Here is a 16,876-nt window from a genome sequence, read left to right on the forward strand (position 1 = left end):
ACAGAGGCAGTTGAACAGAAAAATAAGTCCATAAGCGGAAGCAAACAAGTCCTAGGGCTAATCTCCAGAGCCCACAAAATACATACACATATAAGTATATACAAGAGGTCTTGAATGCTCGACCTAAAAGTATATACTAAAGTATATATAAGAGGTCTTGAATGCTCAACCTTAAAACTGACAGATTTGTTTTGCAAGTTTGTGTGTCTGTTACTTATTAAAATGAAAATCATAACAAAGAAGAAACATGATTTATTAATAAACTTTAGTTTAAAAATTAGCCAAATGTATTTGGATTTTTTTTATGATGCTGTTTTCAAGACTAGGAACAGAGAAAATGAGTTTGCCGCAGAATTAGTTTCATTTGTGACATTTTAAACTCGGCAACAAAAATGTTGCTTCATTTATTTGTCTTGGTTTAAATATCTGTTTTACATTTCATACATAGCAAAAATTGTGAATGGATGCGACTTGTGCACATTTTGCCTAACATGTTATTGAATGGGCAGCACGAACACCTGCACATAGTGTAAAGTTTCACAAAATGCAAACATTCTGTGGATGGTTTAACGGGATTAGAACATCCTAACAATACCACCTAGACCATCATTACGAGTTGTGGCAAATTTCATCTAGGCCCTCAATACGAGTTATGTCATTCCACTCAGAGTGGTAACACTGGGTGAAATAATGCAATAGACAATTACAAGTATTTGAGGGTCTGGAATTACTGGGTCCCAAAATCTCCAGATCCGATAATTCCAGACCCTGAGACAATGGGCCTCTCAGAGAGGCTGCAGCCAGGGGCAAGGCCGCACGAGCAGCATTGCACAGCCCTGCACGCTGCCTGATGCAGTACTGGGTCTGCAGATAGTGACCCCACCCCCACAGACACAAGCATGCTCAAGACCCCTGCCACTCCATTCAACACCGCCACCAGCAGTCCTGCTGACATTTTCGCCTGCTCATAATAGATGGAAAACGTCAGCTGTTTTTTCGCCGAAATAATAAAAGACTGCTTGGCAAAGCGATCTGTATATCAGGGTGTGAGCAGTTGTTCCCCAATTTGGGAAAAACATGATAATGGCCGGACTTTGCAGATGAGATACTGGTCTGTAAAGTTAATTCTGGCCCTCCGGTATCTCCAATGCAAACTCGTAATGAGGCATTTAGTGGTATAACATGGGGGTTGAGTTGTCAATTGACAGATATGATTCTGGACCTGAAATTTACAGTACCTCTCATTTAAAATAGAACAGCTCCTCCAAAGAAAAGATCTCAGAAAAAGGGTTAAGCTTGAAAATACCCAGACTTGGCTCTCAAATTAAACATCGATGGAGGGAGACACTAGATTCTTGTTGTCATGGTCCTCTCAATCGGTAATATGAGGATGAAGGTGATGTGTAGATTTGACCAATCTGAAGAAGATATCCATGCCACAGCCCCAATCAGTATCCTATGTACCACCTTCCATGGAGTGGTAATACTTGTTGCCCAATTCTAAGTTGTGAGAAGGTATGGAGGTGGCTCCCGCAAGCTCGCAGCTGGCAGTCAACTTTGTGTTATATCTTCTCAGGTCACGTGGATTGTTCAGGCATTCTGTCCTTCCTGCTTTGCATGGCTGGCATACTAGACTTCACAATGAAGAATGCAAAAAGGGATCATTTGAATGCTTGAAAAAATCTCCGACACTAGTAATTACCCTGAGCCGCATCCCAGTCCATCATTTTTTCCCATGCCACCTCTGATGAGCCCTAGCCATATCCAAATCAGGAACACAAGCAACCCAAGATCATTTATGGCCTACTTAGGCATGGTCAGTGAGACCAGCGTGAATCCTATAGCATATTCAAGACCTTCGGTTTTGACCCACTATGGTCCTGCCAACATAGGACCCCTCTAAAGAGGAACATAATCAACCCCAGAATGGTTTTGGCAAGGTTAGACCTCAATAGTGAGACATAGCTTGAGTCCTGTGACTTAGTGAGCAAAGGACCCACATCTGGGCATACCCATCACACTTAAGGCATCACACTGAGGAAAACACAAAGATGATAGGTAAAATGCTTGCAAATATTGAATTGCAATCTCTGGCAAGGCATTCCAGCCTATCACTTTTTGCCCACTATGCCACTCCAGACAGCTCCATTAGGAACAATCCAGCCTGAACAATCCAGTCTGAACTACCAAGCCAGCTCAGCTCTGAATCGGAAAACAAGTAACCCCAGCCTGGTTTCGGCCTATGTAGGCCTTTTCAGAGAGGTATAGAACATGTTCTGTGGCACAGTGAACACAGGAGTCAAACAATTGAGTATGTGTGTGCTTGTTCGATGCTTTACAAATATCAGTGCGTCATTGATGTATGTGGTTGTAGATGAAGGCCAGGTTCTAGCCAAATCACTCATTTTTGTGCACTACAATTTGCATCATAAGACTTTGAGCTAGAGCAAGAGAGAGAAAGGCAGAAAATGGACAAAAAAGGAAAAAAAAGAAGATAATGTAGGAAATTACGATCTTTTGTGTGATTTCGACCCAAACTTTGCCCTGTCTGTATTCTGGATTTGGAACTCTGAACTTTGCAGTTGCTAGACAGGAGAAAGGTTCAAGTGCCCCTCCTTTTAACATGGTTAAATTAGCCTTCCCCTGATTGACATATGTAATTTATCTACAAGTCTCTAGCAAATGCACACAGCGTCTGGAAGTTAAAGTTCACCTGTAGACTGCCCCACCTATTTTAACACCCACAGAGTGGAATTGTAAAATCTAGCTTAAGGCCTGCCATGTGTAGCTTGACTTCAGCAGCCTAAACCCCTGCTTTCAAACCTATCAAAGTAACCCTTTCTAACAGGCGGGAACCCTGGGTTTAAATAGAAATAAGTCATCCCTAAGTACACCTTGCTGCCCACATGGCAGGATGCCTGACATAAAAGTCAATCATGTGTGAGACAAATATTGCATGTTCCTCCAGTGACTAACCCTCAAAAGCTAATTTTACTCATAGGGCTGTAGCTGGATCTTAGAATATATTAAAGTATAGATTATAAACAGCTAGAATAGTCATTCAAAGCCTAGTTTTCATTTTTATTAAAGTCATATTTTTTTAAAATATATTGGAATAGTAATTTTTAGAAGTGATGCTTTTCCTGCATGAGCACCAGTTGGGATAGTGAGCTTGGGCCTTGGATAGCTGGCCTTTCAATGACTCCTTGACAATGAGGTGTGAAAACTGTTCCCACAGCGGAAACAATGGTCTGGGCTTATTGGCTCTCAGTAGCCTGAGTGTGAGATGGGGATTTTTGATCCTCGCTGGAAGAACAGTTAGGGTGGAACCGGAAACGTCATAAACTTGAAGAGGACCAAGGTGAGGCCTGTCCTTTCACAAATAGATGTCAAGTGAGACATAAAGGAAGGCAAGTCTTTGTCCCCCAAGCCCACACTAGCCAGGCTGGCTTCAAACCAAGCGGGAGAGAAGCTGCCCCCAAACCAGTTTGGAGAAGGCGCAGGGAAGGGGATTGCTCATGTCCCGGGTCACACTTCTGGGTGAACACAAAGATTCTGCACAAGGAAGGAATGGTCCCCCATCTAGAATTTTAGGAGTAAGGTGCAGTGTGGGATCGCTTGCAGCAGGGCAGATAGCAGCTGCTGCTAAATTGGGTAGGATTAGCCCTGGGAACATTTACCCCTTTGGTTAGGGATAAGCCAGCAGTCCAGATATGTGGCATCTCAAGGAACCCTCCACAGAACACTTTCTAGGCCTGCAGGATGTCATAAAAGGACTGGACCCTGCTTGCTGTAAACTTGGAAGAGCTCTGGTGATCAGGATCTGCCCCCTCTTGTTCCCAGGACAAAGATGTGAGATTTGAGGGCCAGTGGGCTGACATACTATGTGGCTTTAGGGACACAAAAGCTTAAGAACCACTTTTTTATGGATTTTCAGTTACCTAGTCCCAAAAGGGTCTGCACTGGACTCTGTCGAAGGCCTCTGGTGGACATAACCCTAAAGTCCTCTGCAGCCTGTGAGCCTTAGGTGAGGAACTGAGGAAAAAGGATCTTACCCTGCAAAGCTTTGGGACTTTGAAAACTTTTTCCAGTCGTCAGAGGACTGGGACTAACCAACAGAGCTGATCTGGCAAGGTGCCACTTCGCTGGGTTTAAGAAACAGGTTTGTCTTGCTTGGAGCTTCTCCACAGCAGTAAATCTGTTTCCGTGGGCCCTTGGCAAGGAGGTATCCAATCTTACAGAATCCTTATCAGATACAGCATGCTGCTTTGCCCTGCTAGAAGAAAAGGGCTTCTATTTCCGAGATTAAGTGAGTGGGTGGATAAATTAAAAAAATGGACTACAATTAATTTAGATTTTTAGTTATGTGAAGTAAATGTTCTCAAAGCACTGAACAAGGAAGGGTGGGTACTCTGGATTACATTTTAGGTTCCAAATTAAAACATCAACCTCTCCAAACACTACCACCACCAGTCCTTCTGAAATATGCATAGCTTAGATGTATTTAATACAGTGCACTGATTTAGTGCCTCTAAGAATTCAACACAAAGCATTAAGCTGTGATCTAAAACGGGAGAAAGAATCAGATAACCGTGTAGTGGCTAAATTGCACATAAACCTGGCATCAATCTCGACTTCTACTGGACCACATTGCGTGATCCTGGGCAATTTACATTTATAAAATGCCTTCTTTTCTTTCATCATCACATGAAAAAACTTCGAAATACGGCAGTTCGGGTGGGCGCTGCACAAAACAAAAGACTATAATATTACTCCAGCTATAGTAACACACTAGGTCAAAAGGTAACTTTACTCTTGGTTCACTAATAGCCTTGTGTTAAGGATAGTGATGGGGGCATGAATGTTTCTAAATTCATGTTGGAATCTAACACTTCTAGCAATTGCCATGCAATGTAAATGTATAATATAATATAATATACTAAACTTTTATGCGTTGAAACGGTCACCTGATAAAGAAATGCACAGTTTTGAATCTTGAAGAGTAACATGTATGTACTAGACTCTCTGAGCCAAGCAACAGCCGACTGCTTACCATTCCCCTCCACACCCAAAGCCCTGCAAGCTAGCGCTGCTCGTGGCAGCCCTGCAGGAGACAGGGGACCACCCAGATGCATAAGCAAATGGTTTAGAAACATGCTTAAATGCCATTTGTTTTGCATTGTTAGTTTTGACGAACCAATGCACTGCAGGCAGGAAACACAGCCGGCCTATCCTACCCACACAACTGGGCCCCACCAGCTGTGAGACAGGCCCTCAACCCCCTGCCATCCCACATGGAAAAGTCCAAGTGTCCAAGAACGCCAGTGTGAGTGACTGCCCACTCTAAATAATATTACAGTTTCTTACAGACAGGATACCAATTACTAATTAAGATAGCATTAATGAAAAAGAACCTACAAAAGTAAGATGAATAAGCACAACATGTAGGGTGGTGGGAGAAAGCGGCATGAGGTGGAATGAAAACTAGGCAGCCTTGGTATTCAGTAGCTCTGGCTGTAAGCTCCTAATTAAAATGTGAGCTTCTTTATTTATTTTGTTACACATTTGGAACTGACATCTGACGAACGGAAGTGAGAAAACAGAGTATATATGTTTCACACATTCCATGATCCTTAGCCAGTCATAAGTTATTTATAATGTAAAGGGTGTTACTGAACAGTCACATACAAGGAAGGCAACACTGCTTGCAGGTCGAATGATCCCTCTCACCAAGTGAATGGCTCAGTGAAGGCAGTGCATTTTCTATTGTGCGCACAACTTTCTGATGAGGGCACACATCATATGCTGATAGGAGGTAAGAAGGCCCACTAGTTTTGGGAGAAGAAAAGTGCCAAAAATATATAGAATTATAGATAGAGCTGTCAATACCAGGGTTATTTTCCAATGATGGCTCCATTGTCATCAGATAGGATACAAGAGTGTAGCTCAAGTTTATTTGGTTACTTAGGAGAAAGAGGTGGAACATTCCATGTTGATGATAACATCCACACTGTGCCCATTCCAAGCTAGCCTGCAAATCTTATATATATGTATTACAAAAGACAGCCAACACTTGTTTGTCATTTTGTGGTCGTTGTTGGCCGCAGCTTTTTACACTTACATATTCCCTGGACATATTTGTTTATGTCTGCAGTAATAAATCATCATCCTGAACCATCATAAAATCAGGTGTCCTGTATCATTTTGTTGCACATAAATCACATGTCATAACTCATGTCTGTATGGTAAATCTTTATATCATAAATCATTATCCATTATCACCATAGATCATTTGTTGGACAGAAATCACCTGCTTGTAATAACTCATTTGCATATTACAGAGTCGTAAATCACCCTGAGAGTTCGTTCATTGTTCTGTTGGTTTCCAGGCCCCTTTCCGTGTGGAGGGTAGCCTCTCCCCGGAGTTAGGCCCCAACTCGCTACCTTGCTAGTCTTGTTTGTGCCCTGCCATCTGGCGGGGTCTGGGCTGCGAGCGCCGTCTCCGTTTGCTACCCCCTTTCGTTAGGCCTACTGACCCTGCCGTAAGGCATCCCAAGGTGAGCGGCCCTCCTTCTACACACCGCCCTGTCGGTGTGCTTGCATAACCAACAAAATGCACCCTTTGTATCTGCCAGCACTGCGACACTGCTGCTGCATAGGTGTGGGTGGGTCTCTCAGATATTTTGGCGCCGCTCCCCAGCTCCACAATATACTAGTGAGCTGTAGTGTGGGGAGCAGCCTTTTTATCCCCCTTTTCCTCCTTTCCACCAATGTTGGGGGGGGGGGGGGGGGGGAGTGCCCACTGATTGGGAGATTCAAACATCACCTGGCCTCCCCATTGGCTAGGTGACCCGGTGCCTCTTTGGCATAAGTTTACTGCGCGGGAAGATCCCCCTCTGCCCTGGAGCGCTTCTAGGTGGTAAAAACCGGCTCCTTACAGGGCTCTTGCATCTGTTATGGTGTCGGCCCTTGAGGCCCCCTTCGGGTGCGGCCTCTGCAACATCAGTGCATGCTCACCAAATACTCTTCAACTCTTGTAGTTGACCTGCGCAGGGGTAACGGGGCTATGGGAAGTGATACACAGCATAGGCACATCTCCTTCATGCCCTATGCTCCGAGCTTTACTATAAAAGCAGGATATACCTGGCAATCTTCTCACTTCACACACCCAAATATTTTAAATAAAACCTACTGTCCTCTCACTGTCCCCATATCCACCCTAAGTACCACAGTCCCTTCACCCCATCCCACTATTAAAATAAACAAACACTGTCATTGTGCCACTATTGTTACCCTGCCGAACACAATTTCCTCCCACTGCCTCCTTTGCTCTCCATTAGAGAGTGCTAAGTCAGCGTTGCAGTGACAAACTAAATGACAGCGAAGTATTCACTGCAGACTGGAATCCCCCGTCAGCCACAGATATATGGTCCCACTCCTGAGTCTACAGATATCATTCCACCACTCCGCCTTCGGTCTCTAGAGATCCAGTCAAGTGTACAGATTGGTGTACACAAGACCACAGGCTTCTGAACCCGGGTTTCTACTGCTCCAACATCAATGCAGTGAAAATAAAATTCTTCGTTCACTAGTCTGATAAGAGAGCTGTGTCTAACCAGATTTTGAAACTCTTATCAAGGATAATGGCTTTCCAGGGAAGTTCTACACAGTAACCCCCTTCTACTCCCCCCTTTTCTGAATATAGCTCAGGCCATCAAGCTGTAATGCAGCTGGTGACTTGAAAAATTGGTGAGGTCCCACTGATATATCTTTCACCCATGAACTGACCTTAACTAATAATCAAAATTCTCCTCCAACATACCTGCTCTGGATTGTTTAGGATTTTACATTGGCTAACACTATTTGTTCACATTTTTCTATTTTATTTTTACAGAACCACCACTACTTGTATAATTTCTCTTGCTTGCACAGCTGCCTAGTAAGATGTGCACATTGAACAATGAAAATCTGCATATGAAATACCTAACCAAATCTACGCAAGTGGTAGTACATAAATGTTCAAGCACCAGTGCTACATGGCCTGCTAGAGGTGTCATTTTGTATGATCTGGCCCACATATGTAGGGTTATTGCAAATTTGATTGATACATTCAAATTAGACTTTCATTCGGTGAAAGGTGACACTGATCAAAGTTGTCTAATTCTAGATCTGAAGTTGCTGAATGCATAACAAAGAAACAGATAAAATCAGCACATACAGAGCAATCAATAAATCTGCACGCCTTGTCAAGAATTACAGATCATTGTGTAAAATTGTAGGAGAAGTTCAAATTCTTCATATTCTGTTTTAGGTAAACTCAACATCTCACAAATTGGTTATTTTCATTTTTAGATGGATCATTGCAAAGTTGTAATCCTTCTAAAAGCGATAGAATTGCCTAATTGAAATAGTAAGTGGGTAAAAGGCTGTTGAGTCAACGAGAAATTTACTAGATATCAAATGTATGGTTCCATTTAATCCGGTTTTGATCATGCCACTGCAACACCAATCTTGTCCAACATTATTATTACAGCTACCAACTCCTCCTGAACCTCGGGAATACTCGGAAAAGTAGAAAATATAGGCACGCTAAAAGGTAACTTTGGGCATTCTCACATAGATGCCTCCATATGATTGTGTACTATACATTGTCTTAAAAAGATATGAGTGAAAAAACTGCCGTCTGCTCCACAGCTCAACCCTAAATCTACTGAGTTTTATAAAGTTCACAAAGACATACACATGCAGTCTGAGTTTAGTGAACCCCGGGAGGTTGTCACGCGTGTAAATATAAGTTTTCTTTTTGCACTGGAACTGGTATTCACAGCTTCATGAAGAATCAGGGCCTTGATATTTTGGGGACCAAAGGACTATTGATCTCAGAAGTTCTGACCAGAGGAGTTTGGGCAGAGTTTTCTGCCACAGATAAATGGGATTGTCGTCTTCTGCTTCATTCATTTAACTGCATTGAGGGGGGTTGTTCTTACCTCCCCTTTTTCAACAGAGCCAACTTAAATGTGCATTGGTAGCTCCATGGTGCAGTCTATGGCTGGGATTACATGCATCTTTAATCACAGGTCAAAGCGACACCAGATTGTCAACGCCTGTTCTTTTTATCAGTATGGAAAGAATATTTCCAGAGCTGTACAATACATTCAGTACATTGGCTCTCAGTACCTCAATTATGTGCATATTGTGTGCACATCTAATGGCCTCAGCCTCTCACTTTTACAGGAGAAAACTACCGGCTCATTGCCCTCTCGACATCTACAATCTGCCGTCCATTTGTTAATTAGAGTACCCACTATCAAATATCACACAGGTGAGGCATAGCTACTTTACTGCAAGCTCCCAAGCTCTGGAATACTCTTATGATAGACACATCTGAGAAATGCTTCCCAAAGCAATGGGAGGTTACTATTCCCAGCCATGAGGTGAGCACAGCTTTGGCGCACGCGCTCCAGATTCCTACCACATTATACCTATATAGCAACTGAATATGCAAATGATTCCATATGATTTCTGTGTATGTATCCCATGGAGATTTCCCGGAAGACCCTCTTAGATGAACATGAGACCCCTCCGACAGAGATGCTCATTTTCTCGGTTCTATTCAGAAGTTTTCCGAGTTCTAGAGCTGAGGAGACATTGAAGAGGTAAACATGCTCCTCTCCACTAGCCCTATCAACTATCTGACCAGCGCAGGTCTGACACACCTGCTCTACAGATAAAACCCAGAGCTCTAAGCTTGAAATCACCCATTCACTCTGTACCAAGATCTGCTCATTTAAAAGGGCACATATAAAAAACGAGGTACACTTCAGAAAACATATTCATAAGCTCACTAGGGAGCGATGAAAAAAGAATGCTTTACCAGAACAAGGAGTGATTAATATATTCCTCGGCCTGCTTCTTTTACGTTTTCTGTTAATATTACGTGGAGGTTAAAGGCTTTTTGAAGATCTGGAAACACATTTTTAAACATGCCCAAACCTGATAGGATGGCTTCAACGTGTCAAGTGCCATCATGCTTGAAGCACTAGCACAGACATATATTTGGTTAGAATATTAGGCTGAATTTAAAAGACAAATATAAACTCCAGCATGTGCGCCTTCATGAAGGACCATAATTACCGTCTGTAATACCAACCTGCTCTTAAAAAAAAAATGCGTTGGTGGGCAGTTTTATTTAAATTCAGGTTCTCCTGCACGCGCTCTGTCTCACTCACATCCACATCAATTTAGTGCTTCAGAATAATCTGATTAAATCTTGTTTTATATTCAACCACCTTAGTAATTCTGTTGAATCTATTTGCACATTATTAACTCTGAATCCACAGCAACCGCTATGCAACTTACATTAACTGTATAATATATACACTATTGCACCATTGCAGTACAAAAAAGAGCTTGCAAGTGTATGTTTGTCCACTACAAGTTCAAGAAAATGCTTTAATTTAGGTACATGTAAATATGTTTGTCAATGACACTGCCCAGGTAGTGAAGCTATCAACCTCTTCCAGGGCATTGGCTGCAAGAGTGACTGCAGTTGCATTAGCTGGGTTAGCCTTCAGATTTTTCACATGGATGTTGAGGTCAAGTTGTTCTAATGTGGCTGCCACGTTGTTGGTCTTCTCTTACATCTGCAGATGGCTATAGGAGAGTAAACACAAGATGATGGGTGGAGTGCTGAAACGTTTTAACCACTCACCCTCAGTCAAGAGGTCTGGGTTTAATCTATGTTCTTTTGCTCACTGTGCCAACCCAGTTTGGGCCCAGCCATGTGCAAATCAGTCTTGACCCTGCTCCTCATGGGAACAGTCCAGCCTGAATTGCCAGGCCAGGTCCTCCCTGGACCAGAAACAAACCTCCTGGGACCGGTTTCAGGGTCTCATCCCTCATCAGCCAGGCTATCTTAAATCCAGTGGCACAGTGAGCAAGGGACCTATGTTTGGGAATACCCTTGGCCACTTAATGCAAACATAGGAAACCCAACAAGATGATGGCCGCAGTGCTGAAACTTTTCAACCACTCACTCCCACTCTAGAGATCTGGGTTTAATCCATTGCTCTTTTTCTCATTATGCCACTGGAGTCAAGCTAGCCTGGCTGATGAGGTGATACCCTAAAACCGGTCCCAGGAAGCTTGTTTCCAGTCCAGGCAGAACCTGGCCTGGCAGTTCGGGCTGGACTGTTCCCAGGGGGAGCAGGGTCCAGACTGATTTGCATATGGCTGGGTTTAAAATGGAATAGCATGGGGAGCAAAACAGATGGATTTAGGCCCAGATCCCTGTACTGGGGTGAATGTTTAACATTGTTCTGCATTCTGTTCATCAATTGTTCTTTTTTGCGTTTGTATAGGAGAGTAGGGCCAGGCCATCTGCAAATTCCAGGTTGCCAAGTCTTGTCCAAGGTGTACATTCGATCCCATTTCTTCTCCTTGCTGTGGATGTTTTCCTGTTCCAGTCTATGGCCAATAGAGAGAGAAAAAGTGAGAGTAAACATCCCAGGCAGACTCTGATCCTCACTTGGAAGGCTTCCATGAGTAGTCCTCCATTGACTGTCTTCCATGTCATTCCCTCGTAAGAGTTCCTGATAATGTTTACTGACGCTGATGTCAAGGAAAGAATCGGCAAAGCAAGGGCTGCCTTCAATCAGCTAAAGGAGATCTAGAGCTTCAAGGACCTAACGCTGGAAATCAAGGTCTGGCTTTTTAACAAAAATGCTAAATCAGTCCTTCTGTATGGAGCAGAAACTTGGGAGGACAACAGTGACCACCACCAATGAAGTCCAGACCTTCACCAACACCTATCTGTGGAAAATCCTCCAAATCCACTGGCCAAACACCATCAGCATAAATGACCTATGGCACCAGACTTTCCAACTCTTTGCTCATGAAGAAATCCCGAAAAGCTGGGTAGATCACACCCGCAGCAAGCCTTTATAAAACGCCACCAGGTAAGCCCTGACTTGGAACCCCCAAGGGAAAAGGAAAAATGGAAGGCCAAAAAACACCTGGCACCGAGGCCTTGAGGCTGACTGCAAGAAGATGGGTTCCACCTGGAATCAGATTGAAAAAAATGCTCAGAACAGACACGGCTGGAGAGTCCAGGTTGATGGCCCATACCCCAGGCGAGTTAGTAGGCATGAGTAAGTAAGTGGGTAAATGTGTTTAATCTATTACTGTTTAAAAGAATGTGTTATTAAGGTCCTGATTACAACTGACCCAGTAAATACAGGGTTGTAGCTTTCATAGGTGCCGTGGGCACCAGCGATCAGAAGACTTAGGGACCTAATGACCACTGTTTATAGCTGCATTTCACAGTTCATACAGCAGCTATGGGCCCATTTGCTTCTTTGCACTGGGGCTTATGACACACTGGCTACACCTCTATGTAAATTGTGATTGGATCTCAAATATAAGAGGTCCGATGTTTATCACACATCCTGGTAAATTTCGGCAGGTCAAATCTGCTAGAGTTTTATGTGGGAAAAAGGTCCAGTAATTACCTGGAATTGTGGGTTTTAGGGTGGTAAGTGCCAAATTCTACAGGTTAAAACCCAAAAGGTCAGAATAAAAAATAATTATCACACAATAAATTTCTAACACCTCAGTGCCAGATTTCATCAGGTGCAATAAATATCGCAAAGGACATAAGACAATCGTCACGAGGCCGCTCATATGGGTTGTATATATTTTCTGTGGGTCTAAAGAGACCTCTGTTTGTTTGAGAATACAATTGTGGCCATGTTTACACTTAAAAACAAATCAATTTTGAAAGGAAACCGGGGAAACTCTTATCAAATAGTGCACAAACTATACTATCACTAATGTTATCAATCATAAGTTTTCAATAAAAAAAATCCTTCAAGAAGACATGGGGCTTCCATGGCCAGTATAGCATCTATATGGATGTTCCTTGCCCAGGAGACTTTTGCTGATGCTGAATTGGACGACTGCTGTTCTTTTGCATTCCTTCCATATTTGATGGTGGGCAGATGGAAGATGAAACAGAGTTAAGTTGAATAGCAGTGGCAGATCCTGGCTGCACCTCCTCTCTATAGTTAGCTTCAGGGACCAATGAGCACTGTAGCCTCAATCTAAAGGCCACCTCCAGCCATGGGCCATACCTTAATATCACCCTTGAGGTGGACGTCACAAATACATAGTGGTGGTTGGCTAGGGAACCCAAAAGGATTGCAACACACTCTCTTGCAAGGGGGAGTAGTTCATGTGCATGATTCTCTATCCTTCACACGTAAACGAGCCATCTGTCAGTGAATGTGCCACTAAGGTTCATGACAGAAAAGCGGTTGGCACCTAGATTTTCAATGGACACAATTTCCGAAATAGGGCCTTTTACGCCACTAGGACTGTTTTTGTCTGCAATTGTACATTAGGATATAAGGTATTTAATAAGTGCTAGAGAATGCAACTGGGGATGGAAGGGGACACAAGCTGTTAGAACCAAGATGGCTGGGTGTGAGCAGCAGAAAAGAAGAAGCAAAATTAAGAGGTGTCAGCTACCCAAGCGTTGCCGGACCGCTCCTTTGTCCAGATGGATGATACTGGTCTAGATGTCCGTCTCGGCTAGCAAGGCTGATTCAGGAAAACCTGGTGCCCAAGCTTTAGGAAGACCCTCTTAATGTTCAGTTATTGAATGTTGTTGTTCAGGCATGTTGTGGTTGGGTGGGGGCCATCAAGAGAATCTTCTATCAATGTCCAGTGGTGAAGGTGGCCATGTCAGCTGATTCACCTCACCGAGTAGCAAATTTGTGCTTCAAGGTGCTGGCTGGTACTTAGTCAACAAAACTGCAGGAAGAAGCCTGGAATGAACCGTCAATGAAAGGGTGTGTGAAAAACTCTTCTTAATTAATTAAACATTCTGACAATTTTAAATGCATATGTATATCTTTAGAACAGAAAGGAGGAAATTATCTGCAAACACAGATGCACCATACTATGTAGACATGGACCCTTGATAAGTACTTTTACTGGAAAGAAATATGAACTCGCAAACTATTTAAATCAACCATCTCAGCACGCGTGAGGATGATATAATTAAGAATTTAAATCCTAAACTTCACATGGCATAAAATACCTGCCAAGTCCTCCCGCTTGTTCTCTTGTCTCTTCAAAATGAATTTTATCGAATAGTTATTCAAATCAGCACGGCTTTAAAATCAGGTTAGTTTTGAAGAACAGACTCGGCCGGATCCGAGCAGTTGCTTGCTGAGGCTCTGTATTCGCAAGCAGCAGTCTGCTGGATTGGGGACTGCTTGGGGTTTATATAAAAAGGACTATGCCTAAAACGTGGACCCATAGCACTCCATCCTACCTTGGAGCAGTGTGCGCTTGAGAACGAGTGACAATACAAGTTTTGATATGAATGTATTTCCCTTATATACATATTTTTTATGGAAAATGAAATGCGAGTAAAAAATAAATGTGGGTAAAACTGACACGGGGATCTTATGGGTCCAGTATATTTTAACAGAAAGTTCACTTTTAGGATGGTGCGCTTCCCACCTTATAGAGACAAGAGTACTGCCGAGTATTACAGTGCTGAGGCAAAGCCATCCTTCTAAAGAAGAACTGAACCCAAGGGACGAATGGCATTATATTTAAATAGCAATATATTAGAGCCAACATTATCATACTTAATGTCCAGCTGAGAATACCTTTTCTGCAGACAGCCCAGATCATTGCTCATAGCTTCAGTGATACTTATCCCCGCTCCTCGGTACTTCTGGTTGAAGGGATTACAGGTGTGATTTCAGGCAGTCCCATATTCTTAATCCTGCCTGACTTTCACCAACTCCCACAACAAAGTAAAGCAATGAAGAGGCTCAAAAAGGCGCAAAGGCCTATGGCTGTCACCTGTTTGAACCCGGGCATCACCACCAACATCACGCCAGAAGAACAGAGGCCAACACCTGCCATTCTTACTTCACCCTGAGCGGTGGGTGCCAGACTCTATGGGGCGCTCTCGTGACATGCAGCAACATCAAGGTTTAACCAAGGATATATGTTGTATTTGCATCGACATAGCGCTTACTACCCCTGATGAGGCGTTAATGCGCTTTTTCGAGAAGCTGAACTTCTACTTTGAAAATCCAAGTATGACTATGGCACAACACATGACACTATGGAATTAAAAATCCGCGCTGCTTATTGATTAGGCTGCATGTTGGTATTGGATAGCCGCATGGGGGAAGTTACCTGTTTTTCAAATTTTAGGAGGGGGGGGGGGGGGAGGCGAAGGTCCTAGTTTGAGTGCTGATGCAGCGTTTGCTAGGCTTGTCCATCCTTTTGCCTGCTTTAACCCTTCTGCCTGTACCTGCGGACGGAGGATAGGTCCGCCTGCTGACAGCTGGGCGGCACGCATCTGGACCGCGGTATGAATGCTTAGACGCTTAGTGCAAGCCATTAAGAACGACCGAGGAGCTACACTTACTAGTGCTAACCAGTGGCACTGTGCAACATCTGTGCTGAAGGCGTGGCAACCTCTCTACTCCTGCGCTTCACTTTTAACACTCACAAGCGTATTAAAGGATAAGTTACTGCTGGCAGGTGCAATATTAGGAAAAATAAACATATACTGTATGTGACGTTGCCATATGTTCTAGCAGGAGGCGCACCGATACCCAAACACTAATAAATAATTCAACTTCAAAGGCAAGTTTGCTGCTGGTTCTGAAGAATGCATTAACGCGCTCGCTGCTCTGTGCTTAATTGCTCAGCCCATCTTCTCTGGAAACACAGACCACTAGCAATGCCTGCCCCGGTATTTGTAAGCATTGTTGCTGCACAGAGCGCACGCGAGAGCAGCCAGCGGGGTGAATACAACTCTATATTCAGCCCCGGGTTGTACGTACCCGGCCTGTGTGCAGTAGAGCGTGAGCCACGAGACGGGCATTCTCCTTACCTTGACGCCTGCCTGTGCATCAGCGTGACATCCCTGCGCTCCAGTTCTCGCGCTGCTCCTCTCCTACAGGTCTGCATCTTTTATCCCTCTCCCCCACAGCGAGCGAGAGGGATGAGTGTGGTATTTAAATAGTGCTCTGCGCGAGGAAGCTCCGCGGAGCAGCCAATGGAAGGGTAGCACCCTTAATGTGATCTAAAGGCGCAGAAAGGGGATTGACCAACCTGCGCGCCACGTAATTGCACATTTTCTGCTCTCCCGGCACCCTGATTAAATATAAAGGGCACGCGTGTCTTTTCTAGGAATGAAGACAGCCGTAGCGCGAGCCCGCCTGCCGGGGAGCCGGCAGTGCATGCGACGAGGCACAATGTGTTTTGTAGCAAATAACGCAATGCCGGGCACGAGCCGCCACTCTCCAATCAGGGACTTTAACAGACTTCGCATGCATATAGGCTTCTAATTAATAATTCATGGTGAATATCATCAAGTGTAGACGGCTGGTGGCTGGGAGCATTGTATTCAATCCTGTCCCCAAGCATTACCGCGGAATCCTTTGAAAATGCTTTGTATATTGGGCACTGCGTGGCAAGTGCACTTTTATTTCTCTATCAAATCATTTTCATGTACACTTTAAAAATATATTACATTTGCAGTAGCTCTTCAATTAGGAAACATGTATACTTGCAGCATGTGATATTTCATTTAGGAGTAACAGTAAGCAAGCCTTGGCATAACCCCTGTGTCTAGGTTTCATGTCCAGTGCATGTAAATGCAGGAAATCACAAATTGCTGTTTACATGTGTTGCATGCACAAATTCTGTTTAGTACTTTGAAAAGCCTGGGGGATAATTAGCAAAACATAATTTTTCTTGCATGGAACTCATAGAAGAGATCAAGAACTGATTGTGAAAACAGTGTGTTGATTGAGTATACTTTTCAGATGAAAAATAA

At 43.6% G+C, this 16,876-nt stretch overlaps 1 protein-coding gene across 1 annotated transcript in view; it reads right to left on the minus strand.

Annotated features, from left to right (window-relative positions):
- Positions 1-16,050, minus strand: part of LOC146855053 (carbohydrate sulfotransferase 1-like) — a 180,580-nt gene extending 164,530 nt beyond the window's left edge. The window contains exon 1 of the mRNA XM_085650558.1: positions 15,929-16,050. The gene's annotated coding sequence lies outside the window, so the exon portion shown is untranslated. The remainder of the gene's footprint in view (positions 1-15,928) is intronic.
- Between the last annotated feature and the right edge of the window lie 826 nt (positions 16,051-16,876).

This window comes from Triturus cristatus, chromosome 4_1, assembly GCF_964204655.1.
Source record: "Triturus cristatus chromosome 4_1, aTriCri1.1, whole genome shotgun sequence".
Taxonomy (NCBI): Eukaryota; Metazoa; Chordata; class Amphibia; order Caudata; family Salamandridae; genus Triturus; species Triturus cristatus.